We start from the raw sequence: 17,331 nt of genomic DNA, 5'->3' as shown, positions 1-17,331 counted from the left end.
ATTAGCAAATTTGGCAAATTGCTTTAAAGACAACTGCATGGAATTGCAAGATGTAACGCACTGTCAACTTCAAATAGCCCTAAATTTAATACAGTGATCTAAATGCCACCCGAAAAGGAGTCTCAGGGGACTACGACCCCTCCACCCTTCCCCTAAAATTACCGTGACCCCCCACCCCGCCCCTAAAACCCAAACCACCCCAACCCCAGCCCCTTAAACTACCCCAAACCCCACCCCCAAAAACAAAAAATACACTGGACCCCCCCACCCCAGCCCCTAAAACTAAATATGCCCGACCCCCACCCCTAAAACAAAAAATACAGCCACCCCCACACCTAAAACTAAAAATGCAATGACCCCCTCCCCCACCTCTACACCTAAACCACCCGAACCCCCACCCCCTAAAACTAAAAATACCCGACCCCCCACCCCGCCCTAAAATTAAAAATGTTATGACTCCCCCTCCCCCACCCCTAAACCTAAACCACCCGACCCCCACCCCCTAAAACTAAAAATACCCAGACCTCCCCACCCCGAAAACTAAAAATACCCCGCCCCTGCCCCTAAAACAGCCCCAGTCCCACCCCACTTACCTGATCACGTCGTCCTCCTCAGCCGACTCCCTTCTTCTGTGCCTTAACCATGCATGTGCGTGGTTAAGGCACTAAACAAGGAAGTCGTGGTTAACAAAAGCATTGTTCCACTTTCGTTGTCCACGACTTCGTTGTTCATGAGGTGTGGTTAAGACTGCTTCCCCCCAGTAGTATTTTAGAACGGGCATTGAAACTGGTCCCTATCAGGCCTTGTATTCATTTCCTTAACTTTACTGGGAAAAAAGCTGAGGATTTCTGAACAATTAATGTAATAAATGTTTAGGTAATTCATGTCAGTGATTTAGCTCCCATGTACATTTCACATGTTTTTCTCCATTAGAGTGCTAGTTAATGCAGGATGTCTATTTTTTTTTTTTTTTTAGCTCATTCAGCATATTACTCTTGCATAGTGCATTCTTTGAAATGAGTGGTCTTCAGGTATTTTGTAACGGCCATGATTAAGAGGTCTAGAGTTGAGGCTGAAAGCAGTGGGAGTTTCTCCCAGTGCCTGTCAGTGGGTCAAAAAGGTTTTCAAAATACAAAATGGTCATCCAGTTCTTGGCTTTTCTTCAGAGCACACACAGACAATCATCAGCAAAGCCAATAGTCCTGGCTGGTTTTAGATGTCTGACACTTGCTGTGTTATTATATCTAGATCCAATAACAGGAAGCCCAGAGAGACACCAATATACGGGTCAGGTAGCATACTATGGGAATCAGAAATTTCGTTTTCAGGATTAAGTTGTGACAATAACTACATAGGCCATGCCCCTTTTAGAGACCCCTTAAGCCCCCACTTTATCCCTCTTAAAGCCATGGATGTGTGTTATGTCCCCCAAAAGAGAGAAGACCATGAACCATAAGAGTGAGATAACAATAAGGAAAAACAAAAACTTTTTAATGAAGAAACTGATGAAATCAACAATAAAATGAGGAGAAGTAAGAGTGGGAACAATGTGACAAGGGGACCAAATGCCAACAAGCATTTATCTCCTGTGAGGCAATATATTGAGAGCAAAAATGTGAGGTGTAAATAGAAATGAGGAAACACATTCAAAACGACCAGCAGCAAAGGTAACAACGTGGCAGGAAGACGAGATGAAGGAAGCAAAAAGATGACATTTGATGAAGACAATCAGTTGATAACATAAAACAAGTAAAATAAGCAAGGTGACATGGACAAGTAACGCATACAACATTGTGATAAGAAGACACAACTGAACCACGGGACCTGAACAACTGTTAAAACGGTTGTTAGATTCCGACAATTATCTTGAAAAGTTACAGTTTTGCTTTCCTGTTTTTTTGTTTTCATCCCCGACAAATATATTTTTTTCTTTCACTTTTTGCTTTCCTTACCTTCACTTAAATGAAGAGTAAAGATAGCAAGGAGTAGGAAAAGGATGACGAGAACAATGTGAAGAACACAAGGTTAAGAAAGTGATGAAATAATGTGAGGACAGTTAACGAGTACACGTAGGCGTGACTAGAGCAATTAATGTAGTCAGTGTACAAGTGAGGATGGAATCAATGTGGTGAGAACAAGTGATGGTGAAAAGAAGGGTAAGTAATGACAGAATCAACGTGAGAAGGACAACAACGAAGTAGGGGAGGATATAACAAAGACAAAGGGTGATTTATGTCTGATCATTTCTTGTGCTATGTGGAGGCAGAAATATGGAATCAGCTTTATGCAACATGGGCTTCACCTTGTGAATCATTCTACATGCACCTGCATTGCATAGTAAAAACGTGTCACTCAGTCGTGATTGTTCTTCTTGGAATTTGTGTCAGCAGAGCCAGCTGAACGACTTCATCAATTGACTACTCATGGGTGATGCATAGTGGACTCGAGGTTGCAAAGTGTGCTAGCGAGGACTCACAGCAAAACATTACTTCGTATGTTATCTTATTAGCAGTCGACTAGGGTCCTCTGCCATTATTACAACAGTGCAACTCTTTCAACAACTAAGGACCTCAGTTAGCATATGGCCCGCCTGCGCCCATATAAAAAAAAATCTGTCAACCCAGTCTTGATTGACCCACTGCAACTAGGGTTTCGATCCATGTCATCAGTTTTTTTTCCCTCAGAGGCCGCTCCCATCCTCATGTCAACAGCTACCTTGCAGACAGGAGCCCCCATGTCAACAGCTACCTTGTATCGCAAAAAATCATTGACTTTGCTAATGCTTGTTCTTTTCTATGGCTGTCATGGTTCACGTTGTGGATTTGGACAGAAAAAAAGCCGGAGGCCTGCCACTATCTAGAGCAACCTTTTTGTTAGCTTTTCCTTCAGTAAGTGGTTTGCCCAAACTCTGATTTGTTTGAAAAAAACAAATAGGAGCATGGGCCAAATGTCTTTCTTAGGGGCCTGCTGGTGGTGCTGACAAATTCTGGGGTTATTGACTAGTGTTGATTCCACTTCATGTCCCTTTCTTCCAGCTACATTTTCAGACTCCTTATCTCCGTCTTGCAGGTTCTGTTTCATCCCCCTTTCTCACAGTTTTTTCATCTTTCTCTTCCTCCCCTTTTTCCCCTTCCTGCCCTTTTCACTTGCTCTGGGTTAAAGTCTAACAATAAAAGATATGTCCTAGGCCCCAAAAATGAGTATTGCTGCCCACCACCTGCAACCACCAGCACAAATTACACATTGCACATTTTGATTCTCCATATGGCAGAGTCAATGCTTCTGTCAGCGAAACCATCATTCCTCTTACTGAATAGGGGTGTGAAAGGTGGGTGGAAGAGACAGCTGCCAATTTTGACAGTTTCTCTGTATCACCGCCTTAAAATACATCCTACTCACCTGCCTGTCCCTGCCCTTTTCACCATAATGTAATGATAGTGCCTAACTTGCAAAAGTAGCAAGAGGTGAACACAGGACAGAGAGAGATGGCAGGACAGGAAGAACAAAGAGAAATCTAGAAAGTGGCCAGAGGTGGAATCAAGACTATGCAACCTTAGCATTTGGCAACCAAGGCATTAAGAAGGGTAGGCCGCTGGCTCCTAAGAAAAGCTTTGGGCTCTTGAACTTTAATATTATCATTATTATTATAAAATTATTCACTGGCCACAACTACCTCCAGTTGCTGCATAGGAACATGTCAGTGCCAGGTCTGGGAAGCCCAGGCAAATTGGAAGGTGGTGTTAGCAGTGATGAAACTGACGTATCACATACCACAGAGGATGTACATAAACAATGCTGCCATGAAGCCCCCAGAACCCACCAACAATTTCCTGAAGTGCAGTGGTGCCCTTGGAGGAAGCGTTGTCTCCTGCTCGGTGATTCTTGGGAAATGTGAAGTTCACACCACCCCAATCTTACTTACCAAGCTACGACCCTGTTGCAGGCCGTATAAGGTTCTGTATTGCCAGTCATTCTGTTCATATGATGTTATCTCTGCCAAAGAGTGCAGTCAATATGACCTTGGCCCTGCCTCTGAGGTTAAACGCTGTGGGTCATGGAGGAGACTGCGGGAGACTGCTCATGGACAGAGCAGCAACCAGAGCAGCTAGCATAGAAGTGATCTTCTGTTGGCACCATCACATGTACACTTTTATATCATCCAGACAAATTATAGATCTGTGAGACTGCCTTGATGTAATGTCAGTTCGCACTGTTATGTTCTGCCATGGGCTACGCACAGAGAGAAGATCAATGAATCCTCCATCAATTGCTCAAAGCTAGATTCTCTTCTCAGTGATGGATATTAGGTTGCAGCTGGAAGAAAGGTGTGGACACTTGTCACCATGAAACTTTTTCACCATGCATATTTTCCCAAAGCGCTAACAAATTTGTAAAAAAAGAAAACCCATAGAAGTTCTTGCTAGATAAGCAATACTCGACCTTCCAGTTCACAATTTGCTTTGTCTGCTTATGAGACACACTGAATATGAAGTGCTACTTGAAAGTTAAACTATATGCATTGGACATTTGTTTCCAGTTGTAGAGTGCCAGACTCTACATAGTCTCCAGCTTGTACCTCTATTTGCCGGTCGCTTTAAAAGTATAAGGGGGAAGACAATGATGTAAGGCAAGAATGGAGAAAGAAACAAAAATGAGAAGGGAGACAATGAGTTGAAACCTTAAGAAGGAATTCTAGGCGGGAGAAGAGGGAACATAAGAAGAATGAGAAGGCAATAACATGAAAAAAGAGAGAATTAGAAGGAGGGGCAAGGAGGAGAGAGGAGATAAGAAGAGACAAAACATGGGGAAGGAACAAAACAACTAAAACGAGGGAAGAAGGAGATAGTGAGAGCAAGAGTACGAAAGGGTGACAAGAAGAAGGGGATGAACAGGAGGCCATTGTCATGATATGAGGAAAATATCTATGTTGCCAAAATGTGGCCAATATCCCACTCATCTGGAGGATGGTATGAGAAAAAATATAAAATATAAACTAGGGGGGAACAAGTGGGTGGGAGGATATCAGAGACTCTGGCTAAGGACAGGCCCTGGATAACAGCTGAAGACCTTCACAAAATCATTGATTGATTAGCTCAAGGAAACACAGCAATGGCAAGCCAGTACTCTCTCAAAGTAAATGGCATACAAATATGCTGTGATGTTCAATAATAAACTTACCCCCTTCTTGGTGTGGATCAGTTATACTCAAAGTACGACCCTGGGGCCACATGCGGCCCACCTGCCCGTTAGATGTGGCACCCTGATCAACAGCAGCACTGAGCTCCTGTTTACTCCACTCAACACTGACTTTAAAAACACTTATATAAACAGGCAAGCATTTATTTAAAGGTTAATGGGAGTTAAAGAAATGGAATAACTAAGGTGTCCTGCGCTCCCTTGCTTTAGAATACCTTCATTTCTACATCTTGCAGAAAAAGTATGATAAATGTTCTTCATTTCTGCATCTTGCAGAAAAAGTATGATAAATGTTCTTCAAAATTCAAAAAGGGTATTTCATTAACACGCAGAACTCTTTCACTTTACTACATCACATTATTTCAGTGCATTGAGAAGTAGTTTTTGAAACTGTTAGCTTTCAAACATGAATTTAGACACATTCATTCTCCCCCCTCACCCAAACAACAATGCCAATGGTGAAGTAAGAGGAGAGCCAGATGTTCTGTGCACTCTTTGGGTGGTCTGGGTTCCTAATATAGACACAATTATAGCTTATTAAATCAGACACAAGAGAAAAGTTTGTACAGTGCACAACCTGACGGCTGTATTTCAAGGTCTTCTTATATGTGCTAATTAAGAAAAAGGTGGGAAAGTGAATAAAAACCAACTGCCCAGAATCAGACTGTTTGGTTAAGTGGAGAAGCCTGGATTCATCCCAGTTTTCCTGGTTTCACATTGCATAATTTAGTCACTGGATGTATATGTTTTGCTTCCCCTTCACCCAGATTACTGCCAACACCCCCAAGCACCCCACACCACTCTGCTGGCATCAATGTAGCCCTTAGTCACATCCAAACTAAACTTTATGGCCCCTGGGAAAATGTTTGTGAGTACCCATGGTGTGGATGAACACTCTTGACCTCTATCCTCTGGGAACCAATACTGAAGTCCTAGAACACTAAGGCCCACATTTAAGAAAAGTGGCACTCCATTATATGCTGCACCACTTTTCTTGTGCCCATCAGCGCCCCCCCAATGCCACCATGTGTGCACTGTATTAAATATACCGCCTACTATGGCGCAGGTTAGGGACAATAACATCATAACTTTTGACACTTTGTAGTACAGTGCAGGATTGGCGTAAAAAATGTTGGTGCTAATCCTGCAAGGTACATAGGGGCCCATTAAGAATAATGGCATGCCCCCTTTAAAAATAGCTGCTAAAAATGGCGCAGTGGAATCTGATAGATTCCACTGTGCCATTTTTGCAGATCCCCTAACGGGGGAATGCCCCCTTGCATACATTATGACTGGCGCAGGCATAATGTGGTGCAAAGGGTTACAAAGTGGCACAATGCATGCATTGAGCCATTTTGTAAATCTGGTGCACCAAATTTGGCCTTCTTGAGCCACATTAGCATCCTAAAAAATTACTCTAATGTGGCGCAAGGAGGCGCTAGACCTTCTTAAATCTGGGCCTTAGCAAGGGCAACCAAGTTCAAAGGAGTTACACTTGGGTACATTACATGGTTTAGCAAAATCCCATATGACAGAGATTCAAGGTGAGGTTAGAGGAAAGTTAGAGATAACCAAACATGGGAAACAAACCAAACACACAGAGACACAGTTGGTGATGAACTAGGTGGTAACAAAAGTAGAAAAAAATCAACTAGGAATGTTGCCAGGTGTCTAAACTAGGAGATTTTATATTGTTGCTTCCAACATTGCCCCAGAAATTTCACCCTAGACACATTAAGTTATTCCCTCTGTATGTTTGACATTTTCTTGTGCACTAACCTCTAAATACCTGTCTTCCACAGTCTCCAGTCCTGACCTCTCTTGACCGAAATGATTTACGAGTACTCTTTATGGGAGACCATGGGCCAGATGTATCAAGCTCCCGGTTTGCATTTCTTAAATAGCGAATTTTAAGAAATCGCTATTTAAGAAATGCAAAATGGGATGTATGAAAATTGCGATTCGGTAATTGTGATTTCTTAAAATTCACAATCGTTATTACCAAATTGCAATTAGGGAATTGGACTCCATTCATCCCTATGGGCCTGTAGACCCATAGGTGTGAATGGTTTTGCATTACCTAATTTTCAAATCCCAGGTAGGGATTCACAAATTTGGTAACGTAAACCCCAGGGTGCTGGGGGCCTAAGGCCCCCTCTTATGCACTCCAAAAAAATACTTGCGGACATGTGAAGCATGTGTGAGATACATGTCATTTTTAAAAATGCATTGATAATGCATTTTTAAAAATTGCACATGGTTACCACGAACTTGGATTTGGTGGTAATTGAATTTCCTAAATGCCCAATACGCATTTAGCAAATGCTTGATACATGTGCTTTGGAAATTGCAAATAGGAATTCCCTATTTGCGATTTCCTATTTAGAGAATCGCAATTTGCGATTCTCTAAATGGAGTCGCAATTTTAAGGAATCGCTATTTTCACGATTCCTTAAAATTGCACAGCGAATGCCTTGCATACATCTTGAAAGGCATTTTTGCATTCGCAAACGGCCAAATTTTGCGAATCGCACCGTTTGCAAATGCAAAATTGCTTGATACATCTGGCCCCATGCCCATAATGCTAAATGTCCCGTAATCCTGAGTTCCCGTAAACCGTAACAATCATAGAGGTTAGAGAAGGAAGGAAAGGGTTGAGAAAAAAAAACATGAAAGAAGAAATGAGGAGTGCGAAGAAAAAGGAGATATGGGAACAAGTTGTGTGTGATAAAAAATATCTTGTGAAATGCACAATTTTTTCAGTAGTTTCTTGTGAAGATATATTCCCACTCCCAAATCCACTCTCCACACTGTAATGGGGCGGGGTCTGGCCTGTGCATCTTTTGCACCACAGAGAACGTTTCAAAGACTGTGAAAGGTGGTAAATAACAAAATATTATTTTGCTGGAAATAAAGAAAATATGCCTCCTGATTCATTTCACGATTTTGTTACTTATGGTCGTAATACCGGACTGCAGGGCACCAATGTGTTCTTTTCCCATCGGGTGCTCTTTTTGTGCGCGTATTGATCAGTGAATATCTTTGCTGCTCAGACACGAGGACTTCCCTGACCAATAGTGCATCAGAAAGAATGAGAACTCACACAGACAGCACAGCTGAACTGGGCTTTCAAGTAAAACAGAAACCAAAATACCTAACCATCCTCCGTTCCGCAACAACATAAATGTCAGGTAATGGTTAAATATTTTTTTACATGTAATTATGAGTCAGAACTTGTCAGGCATGCAAAGCATAGCTCAGAAGGGAAGAGCAGAAATCACAGACGCAGGCCGCCCTTCCTGCCAGTGGAGATGCCAGCCCTCTTTGGAAGTGTCACGCTTCTCATGTCATCACGTAGCAATGACGCCCGGAATGCAGTTTGTCGGCCCTGTCCACGTACAGAAGCACAGATTCATTACCTGATACACTCACTATACTCACCAAGGCACTGATCAACCACGTTTGGACCATTTCTTCTTTTTTTACACCTTTTGGTAATCTTTGTCTGCACTAATTGTCTGGGATCATTGGCACCTTTGCACTTGGAGTGCTTGAACTACCTCTTGTTTGCCTTCCAAGATTATCATCTCACCCTTCAAGTCCTTTAGCTGACATCTTGCCTCATCAATCAACATCTTTACTTCTCTCAGATACCACTGGATTGCCTACATACTCACCCATTTAGCTCCCAGAGAGCCTTGGCCAAGCCTCAAAGACCATTGGGTTGCCCTCTCTTTAACTTTATTGACATCTTAGCCTATCTATCAGAGATCCTAAGCATGCCCTCAGAGATCTTAGGGCACAGTTCACCTCCGACATCCCCATGTGATCATCAGGTACCTCATTCAACACTTGGCCTACTTCTAGAAATCCTTGCCTTACCTTTACACTCCATTAGATGCCCTTCATATGCTCAGCAGGCCATGAAAGACTGTAAACAATAAAGAGCAGTGGCAGTCTGTGAGAAACCATCACATCCCGCCTCCCACTGACTCCATCACCCCTTCAAACACCCATTTTGTTCTCCAGTCCCCCATCAAACCAGCACCATCACACCCTCATATATTTGGGCCTCATATGACATGCAGACACCCCAAAGGGTTAGAACACAGCCCCAAAAAGGCTCTTTTCAATTAAGGTTGCACTGTTCTAGTTCTATTTCACCTCTTTTATCCAGTGATAGCTAGTTCTTATTCACTTACTTCTTGCATCTGTTAATCTGTCTCACCAACGTGTGTCTACAATCTCCTTTTGATTATCATTTTTCCGTTGTTACTCATGGTATGACACTCGTCTTGCAGGGGAGATGTCTAGAATGAACCCTTAAATGAGTGATCTCCTCACAGATTACACTGGTTCTGGTCCGACTTGTAGATCCAAAACCTAACACCATGAGCATAGCTAGTTGGCCTCGCAGCATCTGTGCAAACACATTCTCTGCACAGTGCGTAACTTGAGGAACACCACACTAGTACAGATAAATGCAAGTGCATATGTGGCTAATCAATCAATTAGTCAATTGTAGAGTGTGCCACTATCACCCCTGGGGGTATCTGAGTGCTGGGATGCAATGTCTCTGTTGAAGGGCCAGGGCTTGAGTCTCTTCCTGAAGTCTGCCAGTGATGGTGCTGTTCAGAGGGGCAGTCACTCTAGGCCTTGGCACCGATGTAGGAAAAAGAGCAGTCACTGCTGCAGCCATGCTGAATTCTGGGTGTGTGTGCATGGGCCAGAGAGGAACAGCCATATGTCTGGTGGGGTTGGTGGAAGTGTAGATGGTGGTTGACGCAGTCTGGTCCTTGACTGTGTTAGGCTTTGTAGGCATGTGTGATGAGCTTGAAATGACATCTCTTCTGAATGGGGAGCCAGGGGAGGTCTTTGAGGTGGGAGGTGATGTGGGTGCAACTGGGAAGGTTCAGGATGCATCTGGCAGCGGTGTTCTGTTTTGTATGGAGTTTCTTTAAGAGCTGGGAGGACATACCGGAGTAGAGAGAATTGCTGTAGTCGAGGTGGCTGGTGATGACGGTTTTCCTGGTGTTGGCTGGGATCCATTTGAAGATTCTTTGGAGCATGAGGAGGTTATGGAAGCAGGAGGCAGTGACTGCATTGATATGCCGCTTCATGGTCAGCTTACTACCGTTGGTGATGCCAAGGTTGCAAGCATGGTCTGTAGGCATGGGAGCGGGTCCAAGTTCATCTGGCCACCAGTTATAGTCCTAAATGGAGGTGTTTTTCCAAAAGATCAGGACTTCCTTCTTATCAGAGGTGAGCTTCAGGCAGTTTGTCTTCATCCAGTCAGCTACGGTGGTCATGGCATTGTGGAAGTTGGTTCTGGGGGTGGAGGGGTCTTTTGTAAGTGATAGGATCAGTTGAGTATCGTCTGCGTAGGCGATGATGTTGAGTCCGTGGGATCTAACGACGTTGGCCAGCGGGGTCATGCATGTATTGAACAAAGTGGTGCTGTGGGATGAACCTTGGGGTACACCGCAAATGATGCTCTCTGGTGCAGAGGTGAAATGGGGTATTCAGACACCCTGAGTGATTCCTGTCAGGAAGGAGGAGATCCATTTGAGAGTGTTATTTTGTATTCTGATGCTGTGAAGACTGTTGATGAAGGTGTGGTTGGAGATGGTGTTGAATGTGGCTGATAAGCTGAGTAGGATCAGGGGGCCTGTTTCCCAGCTTTCGAGAAGTGCTCTGATGTCGTCAGTGGCAGGGATTAGTGCAGTCTCTGTGCTATTGTTGGAACAAAACCTGATTGGGAGGTGTCCAGTAGTTTTTTTCTTCCAGATAGCTGGTGAGCTGGTGATTGATGGCCTTCCCGAGTACTTTGGACACTTAGGGGAGTAGAGCGATGGCTCGGTAATTCTTGAGTTCGTTGGAGTCTGAGGAGGGTATTTTCAGGAGGGGTTTGATTTCTACATGCTTCCATTTGCCCAGAAAAACTACTGAGGTGATGGTGGTGTTGAGTATGCTGTTCAGTTCTGTGCTGATGAGTTTGGTTATGAGGTTGAACAGATGGTGGAGGCATGGGTCGATGGGTGCCCCGGAGTGAATGGATGATATGATGGCTGAAGTGGATTCCGTGGTGAGTGGTGCTCATGTGGAGATTGTGCTGTTGGTGTGTGCTGGGAGGAGAACTGAGGTTGGGGATCGTGGGTAAGGGGTCAAAGTTGTTGTAGATGCTGGTGATCTTTCTGTGGAAGTAGTCTGAGAGGGTGTTGCAAAGTTCTTGGGAGGGATGGATGGTGTTCTCTGGAGTGCTGGGTCAGAGTATTCTTTGACTATTTTAAAAAGTTCTTTTGTGCAGTTAGATACTGAGTAAATGCGGATTGTGAGGGCCACTCTCTTGGTGTCAGGAAAACTATTGCTAGAGTTGTTAAGTTCTTCCCTCTGCAAAAACGATTCCCCTTTTTCTTGTACCCACGTTGGTTGCAGCGGCGTCCTCACTACCGGTGGCTCTTGCGAAGGCTGTGCTTAGAACTTCAGGTTTAACTGCCACTCAAGATGGTGGCCGCATATCCTTGTGAGGTCAGCGCTCTAGTGTTTCTACCTTAGTCTCATGCTAAAGCTTCCCTCCAGCTGTTTCTCTCTGGGGGCACTGCACTTCAACTGTCATCCTGAGGAGAATGAGTAGTGTCTTCCTGAAGTGCTTCGTTTCAAAGAGAATTCTTCCAGTTTTGAGTAATTCATTATTTTACTTGTTACGGTGTGCACACCAGCTACCTTTTCCTTTTTGAAGAAGCTGAATTGTTTCCTTTTTCCAACAAATGGCTTTCTGAGGAGAATTAGTTTTGGCTTCACAGAACTTCAAGCAACTGCAGTAAGGAATCCTTTTGTATGATTTCCAGACTTGTCAATATATATATGTACATATATATTTGAGAACTCTTTGCTTTGCAGACTTGTCAGTCCTAGAGACAAATCTCAGTGCTAAGACTAATTCCTAGAGACTGTGATTGAGAAAACTGATCCTTGAGAAGGAGTTTTCATTTCCTGTAAAATACATTAGTAGTTTGTATATTTGTGAACTTTTGAACTGTTCTCCAGAGAACCTTGGAAATCTCTGACTCCTGGAGAAAGGAAGATATTAATTAAAAAAATTCTCTTGGAGAGAGGCTGGTCTCTCAAATGATCCAGGTTAGGAGAATGATAGAATTGGGTGAATGTGAATGGCTGAACAGTTGAATGCACAGTAGGAATGTACTTATCTATTCTCTTATCACCCAACTGCAGGTCCTTCCTTTAAAGAAATCCCAATAAGAAGAAAGGTGCAGATTTTCAGAGACATACACTGACTATCCTATCTTCAAGTGGGAAACACAGGCTGGAACTGGATCTGGAAGTGGCTTTTCTTTTTCTATTCCCATTCCCCTTTCCCTCTAGCGGATGCAGGGTTCAGATAATCAGTTAAAGTCTGAGCACGCATCTGTTGGAGGGAGTTGGGTAAAAGGCATCTGCTCCTGTGGAAGTTTGATTTAATGGGTAATCTCCTGACACTTGGAGTCCTTGAGTTACTATTAGTAGTTGCAGAGGGCTGCTTTGTGGGCTGTTCTATCAGAGGGATTCCTGGAGGAACATCATTGTTTCTCAAATTTGTAGCAACTGCGCTTGTTAGCTCTGAGGTCAGGAATGTACCAGCTGGCATTTGTAGAGGTTTTGTTAGTTCTGGCTCATTTCAGTGAAGCAGCACAGTTGGCATATTCAGTGATTCAGGAGCAGAAGTTCAGGATGGCTTATTCCACTGTGATTCGGCCTTGGGTTTGGATGAACTGAGGGCCTGCACCCACTGTGATTCAGCTTTGGGTTTGGAAGAACTGAGGGCCTGCGTCCACTGTGATTCAGTTATTAGGCTCGAGTTGCGGCAGTCGATTCTGTGGTTCCTGGTGGTGGTGTGTTAGGCGTCGGTGATAATGATGTGGATGATGCTGTGGTCGGACCAGGACACATCTGTGACATGGATGAATCTAACTCTGTCGCTGGAGGCGAAAAGGAGGGCAAGAGTGTGTCCGGCCTTGTGTGTGGGTATGATGACTAGTTGGGTGAGGCCTATTTTGCTCAAGTTCTTGAGGAAGGTGGTGGAGTTGGCGATGTTGAAATTGAGGTTGTGGAGTAGAATGTAGTGGTTGGAGTCAATGGCTAGTGGTGGAATGATTTTGGGGATGGTGTTGCAGAAGGCTGGTCTGGGTCCTGGCGGACTGCATGAGGATGCCTCTTAGGCTGGTTTTAACATGCATTTGTAATTGGGAATTGATGTGTTCCATGAGGGGTGAGGTATTGTTGGTGGTAATGCATCAAATGGTGTTCTTGAATGTGATGGTGATTCCCCCACTGTGTTTGTTGGTGCGGCCTCAATGTATGATCTTGTAAGTTTTGGGTGTTGTGGTGGTGATTTGGTGTCATGATCTGCACAATGCTTCTCACCTTTGATAGAAGGGTTTGAAAGAGCACCCAGACTTCTGCTGGTTCTGGATAGACCAAGATAGGGGGCAACCCTTTCAGGTAGCCACGATGCTGCTTGACAGAGAAACGCCAAGGCAGACCGTACGCTCCAAAAGGAGTCCCAGAGGAAAAAAAAAAAAAATGGGAAAATCCCCTAAAACAGGAACTCCTGAAACAGAGGAAAAAACAGGAATGAATGTGGGAAAAAAGAAATAAAATTCGCAATCAGAGGAGCAAGAACTGGAAAACAAACGACGAACAGGAGCGAAGATCACCACCAAGAGGAAGAGTTTGCAACGCAAAGCAGATCAAGACTGAGTGACTTATATACAGGAAAACAGGAAGTGACAACACTGGAAAAGTAAACAAACACCATCTTGGATTGGGAAAAGGTCCATAGAAAAGAATAGGAAAAAGTAGCAGTATAAGAGAAAGAAGGCATGCTGGGAAAAAGGAACAGAACAAGACAACGTGGATCCCTGCAAGAAGACAGCATGGAGACCAAAAAGAAGAAAAAGACAAGAGCACAGAAAAGACAGAAGAAAAGAAGAAAAAGAAAAAAGGAAGGAGTCCACCACTGACAGGAAAGAAAAATATTACAAGGACAGCTAAGAACGACACGACTGGGAGCATAAAAAATGCTTTCTGGCACGCATTGCAAAAGCAGGACAAAAACGCGGAGGATGGTGCACGGATAATTGGAGGCGGTGTCCGACCACGGTAGTAAACAGAGACGCCGCGGTTAAGCTCAGTGTCACATTTGGCGGTTTGAGGGGGAGTTTAGCCAGGCTTCTGCAATGAGGGCAATGTCTGGTGAAAGGGAGGTGATGGTGTCCCAGATTTCCGTGGTATGTTTGCAGAGGGATCAGGCATTGAGCAGAATACATCAGAGAGGTTCCAGGTTGACCATGGCCTTCCTGGTGGGTGTGGCACGCGGTCCTGTGCAGGCTGGCAATTTGGTGCTGCACAAGAAGTGGCAGTTTCGGCAGGTGAAGGGTCCTTTGATAGCACAAGAGGATGTGGTGCAGCACAGGATTGATTGTTCTGAGATCTTCAGTGGAGTAGCAGTGGGTGGCTGGAGGGCCAGGGCTCCTGCAGCTGGGCACAGTCCCGGTGCAGATGGTCACAGATGGGCATGTCTTTGGCTGCAGCCTCCATTAAATATGTGTTGGGGGTATGGTGGGATGCTGGGTGGTGGGAGACAGGAAGCAGCAGTAAGAGGGAAATAAGGAAGAGAGGAAAAGGAGCAGATAAGGCAAGCAGGGCAAAAATGAGCAGAAAGAGAAGAAAAGGGCGCAGAAAACGAGCAGTGCAAAAACAAGCAGAAAAGAGGGGAAAAGGGTGCACAAAATGAACAGAAAAGAGTGAAAAGCAGAGCAGAAACGAGCAGAACAGAGGAAAAAAGAAGCAGACAACGAGCACAAACGAGGCAGCAGAGAATGGCAGAGATCAATCTGACAGGTGACTGTCAAGGGAAAGCTAGCACAAGAACCTGCCCAAAACCATGCCTTACTCACGACATTTTACAAACTCTGTCCCATCAATACCATTGTACCAGAAGTATCAATCTGATAGCAATAGTCCTAATTTAGCTATACAGTGAAGTAGGACAGCAGGGAAAATAGATCACGACTAGATGTAGTAAATAGGCATGTAAAGACACATATGAAGGGCTTTTTACAAGGAAGATTGCTTCCAGGTGCTGCCATGTAGTGCAAACAATCTATAGCTCAATTTACATCTGGTGGTAACAGTTTGCTTCTGTGAATATATATCCAAAACCTTTGATGATAAAATGTTGCAAATAGTTTTCAAGGCATTGTTTTTATCTGTAAATAAACACAGTTAACCTCCACCACACCCTTATCAAGTAGAGGTTGAAGAATGTATGAAGAGCCCACAAGGAGATACACTTATGTCTGTAGGAGGCTGGCTCTCTATGTAGTGTACAAAATCAAGCACACTATGCAGAGGGTCTGTTCAACCACACGTTGGTTTCCAGAGCTAACAATTAGACCACCTAATGCTCCAATTTTTAAGGTAGCTGGTCGAGCAGTTAGGCTAATCAAGGAGATGTGCTAAGAATTTGTTGTACTCACAGATCCAATCATGCACCACACACACTCAATGAATAAGTCAAGACCAGAATGTATAAAATACTTCAGACTTTTATATACATTTTAAGACCAAGATCTTTAGAATACATTAAGTACTTTTCAAGTTATAGCTTTTCAAAGTTTTGGCACAGTTAGTCTTTCTGCGCGTAATTACACACCATTGGAATCAATGCACAGTCATCTTTAAAATGCAGTACAAATCACACAGTTGAGTTACCAGTCTCTTCTCTTGCAGGGTGGTCGCAGCAGTCGGTGGGCACACTGTGCCAGTTGGAGAAGCTTGGGCAGCCCCCGGTTCTGGCAGGAGCAGTGTTGGAGAGGTTCTTAGCACAGGGCCACCTGGAGGGGACACTTGGAAAAGGAGATGGTTTGCAGGTTTAAAGATGGTGCCTGGGGGTCGCCTTGGGCTGTTGAGGTTGCAAAGGGTTAGGGACCCAGGGTACACAGCAGATCCTGCGATGCAAGGCCCAGGGCAATTATAGACAATAGTGTAAAAGACCCTTTCCCCACCCCAAAAAAAATTATGAGGTCATGTTGTCGTAAACCTCGGTGAGATGTGGGGTCATGCATCAAACTGGTAGGAGTAGGCAAGCTTGCGAAATTCACTTTTTTGAAAATCATGTGAAATTTTATTTAAAAAAATGCTTAGCATTATGTGAAATTTTGTTAAAATGCGCAGATATCTTGTGTCTAAACTGAGCGTTAGGACAACTGATCAACGGTCACATGACTTGTCATCAGGAGACTTTAGTTCGAGGAGAACATTTCTCTTTGGCCATGGCTTTACTGTTGCTGTGAGACTCTGTTTGAATCACTCATCCCTGACTGAGGAGCATGGAATATTTTGCAAATATTGTGGAATTTCTTGAATGTCTTGTAATATAGAACTCTCATAGACGAGAACTTCGTTCAATAATCAAGAATTCTGAGAGTGAAACATCTTGCCGGGTTTACAGATCTAATGTAGGGTCCTGCAGGATTCTTTCAAAAATATTTTTTCCACCTAATCCCAGCAAGGGGGTGGCAAGTGTCTTGCAATATAGAATTCACATAGACGAGAACTTCGTTAATTTCTCGAGAATTCTGAGAGTGAAACATCTTGCCGGGTTTACAGATCTAATGTAGGGTCCTGCAGAATTCTTTCATAAATATTTTTTCCACCTAATCCCAGCAAGGGGCTGGCAAGTGTGTCACAGGATTTATTTAAGAATCAAAAACTCTTAACTGAAAAGCTAATTTCACCTTGTTGGTGGAAACCAAAGCATTTCAATTGCCATCTGAAAAGTAATAAACTCAGTAATTTTTCAGAGATAGAAATGGCATATTTTCTTGTTATCACTTCAGGAATATAAAATTAATAGTGGTAACAAGTGACTTTACTTGAACTACAATGAAATGTATTATACTTGACTGTTAATGAGGTCCCCTCCAGGGACCTCTGTCCCTTCCAAACTGTGTTGTGGGTCCCAAACAAAAAGGAGAACAGCGGCACCACCAGATCTGGAATCCAAAAGATTTTTTTATTTATTCACAAAGTGCTCGGTGCATGTAAAGAATAATGGTGAAGTGTTTTCGCCAA

This window comes from Pleurodeles waltl, chromosome 3_1, assembly GCF_031143425.1.
Source record: "Pleurodeles waltl isolate 20211129_DDA chromosome 3_1, aPleWal1.hap1.20221129, whole genome shotgun sequence".
Lineage (NCBI taxonomy): Eukaryota > Metazoa > Chordata > Amphibia > Caudata > Salamandridae > Pleurodeles > Pleurodeles waltl.
Note: the sequence above shows the minus strand (reverse complement) of the source record.